This window comes from Dermacentor andersoni, chromosome 3 (genome assembly GCF_023375885.2).
Source record: "Dermacentor andersoni chromosome 3, qqDerAnde1_hic_scaffold, whole genome shotgun sequence".
Lineage (NCBI taxonomy): Eukaryota > Metazoa > Arthropoda > Arachnida > Ixodida > Ixodidae > Dermacentor > Dermacentor andersoni.
The window spans coordinates 199,681,668-199,688,791 of record NC_092816.1 but is presented as its reverse complement, the minus strand read 5'-3'; the positions used below and the strand labels follow the sequence as shown (position 1 = coordinate 199,688,791).

The 7,124-nt window shown below is 48.0% G+C and overlaps 1 non-coding gene across 1 annotated transcript; it reads right to left on the bottom strand.

Moving 5' to 3' along the window:
* Positions 1–3,779: 3,779 nt before the first annotated feature.
* On the bottom strand, positions 3,780–3,852 carry TRNAS-UGA (transfer RNA serine (anticodon UGA)). The gene has a single exon. It is a non-coding gene; the product is annotated as a tRNA-Ser (tRNA).
* Positions 3,853–7,124: the final 3,272 nt, after the last annotated feature.

The window sequence follows — 7,124 nt, the reverse complement described above, 5'->3', positions numbered from 1 at the left end:
ATAGAGGTGAAATTCATACTAGTTGGGTTTTCATCATCATCAAATACAAACGCGTAAGAAACAAGGAACGAGCGGAGAATACTCATACACTGGGCAGAGAACTTTGTATGTCTCAATGTGTGTGATAGTGTCTGAGTGCAGGACTAACTTTTGCAAGATGACATGGGGTTGTTTACGATTTGCGTTGAATGTCAACGTGCGAGAAGCTACTGGCTGATACAGAGACGAGATATTCAGTGTGGACACGGCTTTCGCTTGGCGTTGCAGGCACTTCAGTGCACTGCAGAAAATTATCATACGTGTGACATTTATATTCGAACAAAAAACGTCCTTCGCACACTTTTGCGCATCCAGTTCCGTGACTTTCTTTTTTTTTTTTGCGACGTGCAGTGCAGTTGCGGGACCAGTACTGTCAACGCCTTGCGCAAGACATCGTTTTATGCTGAGACGCAAAGCTACGGTATAGAGACTGAAATTATTCCACACCGACTAAGCGCCATGAATTGTTTTGCCAACAATTTGCGCGAGTCAAGTAAGATAAAGGAGTCGCAGTAAAAATATGCCCCTGTGCCCCGAAACGTCTATCCTATCCACAGTGAGGGCAGACGTAAGGCCAGAGCAGCGGCCATCCTCAAACATATCAAGCAACACGACATTAGAGCAAGCTTCGTCGACGCCGCGGAGTACAGTGACGGAAAGACCTTTGCCGTCGTTGTGGCCGACTACTGCCGCAAGCTTTCGAATAGCGCCTCGATTCGCACTTCATACCCCGGAATCGCCGAGCAGGCCGCCATCGCCCTCGCCCTGCTAGACAGTCGTGTGTCCGAGATCTATAGTGGTTCCATAACTGCAGTTTGGGCTTTTCAGAAAGGTCGCGTCGCCAAGCAAGCTGCTCGTCTTCTTAGCGGCTCGAGTCCATGTGTTCTCACACATCATTCAATTCACTGGTTTCCCGCTTACGTAGGGTCAGTCGAGGGTGCTCCCCCGAACCTCGATGAGTCTGCTCACGAGGCTGCGCGTGACCTGACCGGCCGCGCATCCTCTATAAGGAGCGCTGACTCCCCTCCTCTCTGCGGCCACAGGAACGCTCCCGCTACTCACAACGAGATTATTAAATTTTTCTACATGTCTAGAAGGGTCTTTCCACCCCCTCACATCAAATCAAGTTCAATAGGGTGCAAGTCATTTGGCTTAGATTTCTACAGACCGGCACATATCCGTGTCTGTTCGTTCTCCACGAGGCTTACCCCGACCTATATCGCGACGACACCTGCCCGTCCTGCGGGCAGACCCCCACCCTAGCGCACATGCTCCGGGTCTGCGGGTCGACATACCCAAAGTTCATGAAGGAGGAGTGGGACTTGCTTCTGCGTAACCCCGCTCTATAAAAGCAAATCCTGGCTGTCCGGCGTGCCCGAGACCGGGCCGGTGGGCTAGACCTGCTCGTCCCGACGTGGGACTACCCGGGTGCGCGACGAGTTCGCGTCCACGCCGGACCTGCAATACAGTTTCTTCACTCACTCACTCACTCACTCACTCACTCACTCACAGTAAAAATATTTTGGCTTGGCGGAATCATGTACTGTAAATGCCTTCAATGCAAATACTCGCAGATTTTATTTTATAAATAAAGCGTAAGTTGAAACAGAACCTGCATTGTCGTCGTCCTCGGAAGTAAAATATTATAATACTCAAAGTGAGAACTCTTCGGCTGAGAAAATTTCTCCTACGCGCGCAAGCGCTGACTCACGTAAAAAAAAAGGCACATGTCCTAAACTGAAGCTTGTGCCATCGATGCTACGGTCTCAGAGCCAGCTTCGTGTGTTTCCAAGTCTAGGCCCGACAAGTTTCTAAAGTGAGGAAAGCGAGGAATGTGAACCCGCAGGTGGCGTGTCTGCTGACGACATACGGTTGAAAGTAGGTAGCCTTGTGCGCTATTCATACTTTCCAAAAGAAAGTGGGCTGCCCAAGTGCGACAGTTGCCCCACTTATAGGGACGCTGATGCGGTTGCAATATTTGGCAGAACTCGGCAATTAATGAGGAGAAAGTGCGCAATCTGAAATTTCACTTTGCTGTTTTTGTTGTTGTTGTTTTTGTTGTTGTTCAATGTAAAGGATAGACGGGGGACTCGAGTCAATGGAAATCCTCAGCGAGTGCGCTAACTGAGGCCCCCGGAGGCGGAGAGCAGGGGCATTGAACCGAATGGAAATGCAGCCCTATGGCCGTCTGAGGACCGCAGTTTTTCGCTGAGGGCATCTTTTCGTGGGAGCTACATCGTTGTCTCTTCTGACGCTAGTGTACCGTTAATGCGACAGAATTGTCTGGAAACTGCACCGGCATTGCGTAAGTAGTCGTCATTGCGTACGTCCATATCTTCGTCGATGGCTATGAGCCACTAGCTATAGCAGGTACCTAGTCACCCAAGAAAGCGTGAACGATTTCAGATGCGGACGTCATACCGATCACTTAGAATTTTTCCGGTGACGTCGCAAGGGAGGGAATTATTGCCAGGGTTCGCAAACGCCGGCGCGACTGGCTCATAGGAAGCCCCGCCTAGAGTTCACCGCGGTGGCGGTGCTAGATAGCCCAGCTTGTCAAGACAGGAGCCCCAGAAAGGTGGCCATAGAGGAACTGAACTGAATGTAGAGCAAACGTTGGGCGAAAATGTGGCAACTGGAAAAATACCACATTTTAATTTTCTCATTCTAATCTTTATTCTAATTTTGTGATCAAAATATGATGCAAAACTAAGATTTACACCTAGCAAGTACCCTAGGACAATAATGAAAGTTCATTGCGTATACTTTTGAGAAGATTAGATGGCTATTTGTACACTTTTGTAAAGTTTATGGGGCACAAAAAGATGCGTTTGAAGTCTACTGAACTAGGTGGCGCCACCATATCGAAGGAGGCTCGGGATCGCGTTGATTGCGCGTATCGCCTGAATCGCATCGTATCCACAGCGCCTGCGCGCCTGTGCAGCGTAGGAGCATGACGGTGCCCTTGCGGTTGCTGATTTCAATGCATGGGCGCTATGCGGAGCTTTGCCTCTCGAGTTGTTTATATTAACTCTTTCCCGGCGGCAGAACGTGGCTCATACCCACCATTGCGCCAACGTTGAAATCTCGGTGGCCAGGCCACGGGCTTAGCATGGCCTTGATGGCGGCGATGCTAGATGGCGCAGTTTCTCCACAGGGAAGCGGGAGAGAAGAGCCTTGCCACATTATGTGCCTCATCAAGCTCTTTTATAAACAGTCCGCGCGTGTGCAAATCAAAACTATGTCTCTGTTCGCTATTTCCACAATTTAATTTTTTTTTTAATTATGGGGTTTTACGTGCCGAAACCACGACCTGGTTATGAGGTACGCCGTAGTGGGGGAGTCCGCAATAATTTTTACCAACTGGGGTTCTTTAACGTGAACCTGAATCTAAGAACACGGGTTTTTTTTTTTTTTTTTGCATTTCGTCCCCATCTAATGCGGCCGCCCTGGCCGTGATTTGTTCCTGCGACCTCGGGCTAAGCAACCCAACACCATAGCCACTGAGCAACCACGGCGGGTGATCTAAAAAAAATCTTAAGACGCGTGACAATATTCATGATCATACTTACAACTATATATAAACGAGAAGGAAGGGGATTAACCGAGGGGCCCTATTTTTTATTAGTAACAAGAAGCCAACAAACACTGACACCAAGGACAACATAGCGGAAATTACTTGTGCTTAATAAATGAAATAAAGAAGCGATAGTTTAATGGAAGTGGATGAAAAAACAACTTGCCGCAGGTGCGGACTGAACCCACAACATTCGCATTTCACGTGCGATGCTCTACCAATTGAGCTACCGCGGCGCCGTTCCCTCCTTCACTTTCTTGGGTATTTATGTTTCCTAGTAGAACCCTGGGAGTGTTAGCCAGCGCCACCGCACACAGACCTTGACGGCGGACGTGGAACGTCCTTTCTGCCGCAGGCTTCACGAGAACGTGATCATTTTGGGTGAAGGCAACTGGTGAATAAACCCACACATGCTACCTGAAGGCATCAATGTTGCCGGATTCGATACCCTCGTTACGTAATAAACGAGAAGAAAGGGGATTAACCGAGGGGCCCAATTTTGTATTAGTCATAAGAAGCCAACAAACACTGACACCAAGGACAACATAGGGGAAATTACTTGTGCTTAATAAATAAAATAAAGAAGCGATAGTTTAATGGATGTGAAAGTGGATGAAAAAACAACTTGCGGCAGGTAGCGAACGATCCCACAACCTTCGCATTTCGTGAAGGTTGTGGCAAAACTGCCGACATCTGTTTTCATTGCATGTCCGAGCGAAAGCCAACCCCTCCCATAGTTCTACTAGGAAACATATATATCCAAGAAAGTGGATGGGGAAATGGCGCCGCGGTAGCTCAATTGGTAGAGCATCGCACGCGAAATGCGAAGGTTGTGGGTTCGGTCCCCACCTGCGTCAAGTTGTTTTTTCATCCAATTTCACTTCCATTAAACTATCGTTTCTTTATTTCATATAGTAAGCTCAAGTAACTTCCCCTATGTTGTCCTTGATGTCAGTGTTTGTTGGATTCGTATGACCTACAATAATATGTATAACATATCCATTACCAAATACACACCCATCATAAGAAATATTCCTAATGACGTCATCGCGCATCGTCTCCAATTGATATATGCGCCGGCATTTTTTTTCGCATCGGCTGACTTTTTTTTGGATTCTAGGGTGTGAACTGAGACCTTGTAGAGACTCAGAGGAGAGCGTTGAATACCACATCGTATTATTGTGTGGCATTGGGCAACAGTGATGGCGGTGGTCACGATGATTCGGCATTGCAACACTCTCCGACATAAAAGAAGCTTACGGCAAAATGTTTCACAACACTTAAAAAAAAAGAACTTCTGTGATGATGTCTGCCACCCGATCCCGCGAATAATGTAGTTACAATAACTCTCCGGTTCCACCAACCGTTCTTCTTAATCTTCTTAATCAGCTGAGAAATATCTGAGGTTTGGCTAATGCAAGGGCTTGCTAGTCTAAAATTTTCACAAGGAAAACAACAACAAAGAAAATGAGCGCAAAAAATTATAACACTTAGGGTAATATGAATCTACGAAGAGATAATAAAACACTACCAAAGCAAGTCTATGCATCACATAGTAATTTAGTACAGAGTTTTCTCTAATGTGGAGATCCAAGTGACAATAAAAAAAAAGAAAATTGTGCCAATACCATGGATAACGACGGTATCACATTTGAGGAATGATCACAGTCGAATGAAGGCACTGAAATGAAGACGATGGTATGACGACGATGCTGTGTTTGAGCTGAAGCCAACGTCCATGCTTGTGTAGTTCTGTGGCAACCCTGTGTCGCCTCGCTTTGCACAATATCCGCTACTGGTCCGCACTATAGCAGCAACCGGTCAGGTGTGTTAGGCAGCCAGCTGCTATCGCTCGAAACCGGCGGGGAATAGGCCAAGGAGGTTGCTTTTTAACAAAGCCCTCCAGAGTAATATAATTGACAGTGCATTCTTCCTGGCTAACGTAATGAAAGAGCGACTGTCCGGATGGTCTTCATCGGGTATGTTTATATGGCTCGTGCCACATCTTTCTTTATTATTTGCGTCGGGCGATGAACACTGTCAAGCTAAGGTGGTCGCAAAGAGACTGGTTACAAGTGATAGCTTTGGCCTAGGAAACGACTGTTCTTGGCCAGTCACGCGCTACTCCATTTTTCCGAGGCGCAACTGACGTAGTCAACTCACTGAACCAGTAAGCGCCGAAGAACGACATCAATTAAGAAATATGTCGATGTGGCCATGGGTAGGTCACGCTTCCAGGTGCGAACATCTATTGCCGTAAGCCGCTCCTTAGTCCCCGTTCTGGACAGCCGCACGACCTCTATGAATTGCCGCTATTCTTGCGCCATTAAAGCTACGACATAGCTTTCATAAGGGGGGGGGGGGGGGGGGGCTGAGTAGTTGCTGCTTCTGGGTGTGCCTTGCGTCTTGCGAGGGGTTGGCTTTCGCTCGAACATGCAATAAAAACAGCTGTCGGCAGTTTTGCTGTAGCGTCGGAAACTGCCGCATAGATTTCACGGGGACGCGTGCTGGAGCCTTCGGGCTGCTGGGAAGCATGTCCTATTTATTTATTTATTTATTCACATCATTACATTAACCCTGAGAGAATATTGTACGAGAGGGTGGAATATAACAAAATCTGCAGGAATGACACATGGCATGCAAAAATATACATCCTGAGGAAATCAACCATCAGGCTGAACACTGAAAAACATGAAATATTCAGGACTCCAAATTCAATAAACGTGAAAGGTACATTAAAGACAGCGAAAGAAAGAGCACTAAATGTAGGGCAGGTAACTAAAAGAACGAGATAAGCTCTTTAACAAAAATTAAACGAGAAGTTAAGGGACCTTTACAGGCTGTTAGGATTGGCCTGCAGGGGTAATGCTCTGCAAAACTATCTCAGCCCGCTGCGGGTGCTTCGATCGAACCGCGGTGGTGGCGCCCTTCAGAGAACCAGCGAGGACCACAGCGCTAACCGACCACGAACTTCCTTCAGAGAACTGGAGACTACGGCCGCGTCAATCCACCATCCTCCTCGTTCAGAGAATCGGCGACGGCAGCAGGCTTGGCCACGTTTGGCGCCCCGTGTATTGTTGGTTCATTTAGCGGGTTTTCATGGTCTCTCTGCAGCAAGAAGAGCTCCCCTAACAAAAGGGTGCTTTGCGGCACGTTTTCCTCGGGCCCCAGGATTCGTCGCAGTCTGCTGACACTCGTGGCGACTACAGGAGAAAGCCAGCTCTGGAATTTAGAGGCGCCGGCTGGGGTCAGACGTGAGCATCTGGCTACTAGGACGCGCTCAACACGGCTTCTGGGAATCCAAAGTGCGTATGTGTGTGTGTGTGAGCCCTCCTCCTTCAAGTCGGGTCGACTACGCCCCGACGACTATGGACAGTCCGATTGGACAGCAGTTTTCCCTCACCTAGGGATATAGGGAGAATGGAGTGTTTATAAGCAGCTGTTTGTCGGCTGCTAGGATGTGCTCGTCAAGGTGCTCGTCATCGTGCTCGTCAATGAGCTCGTCGTC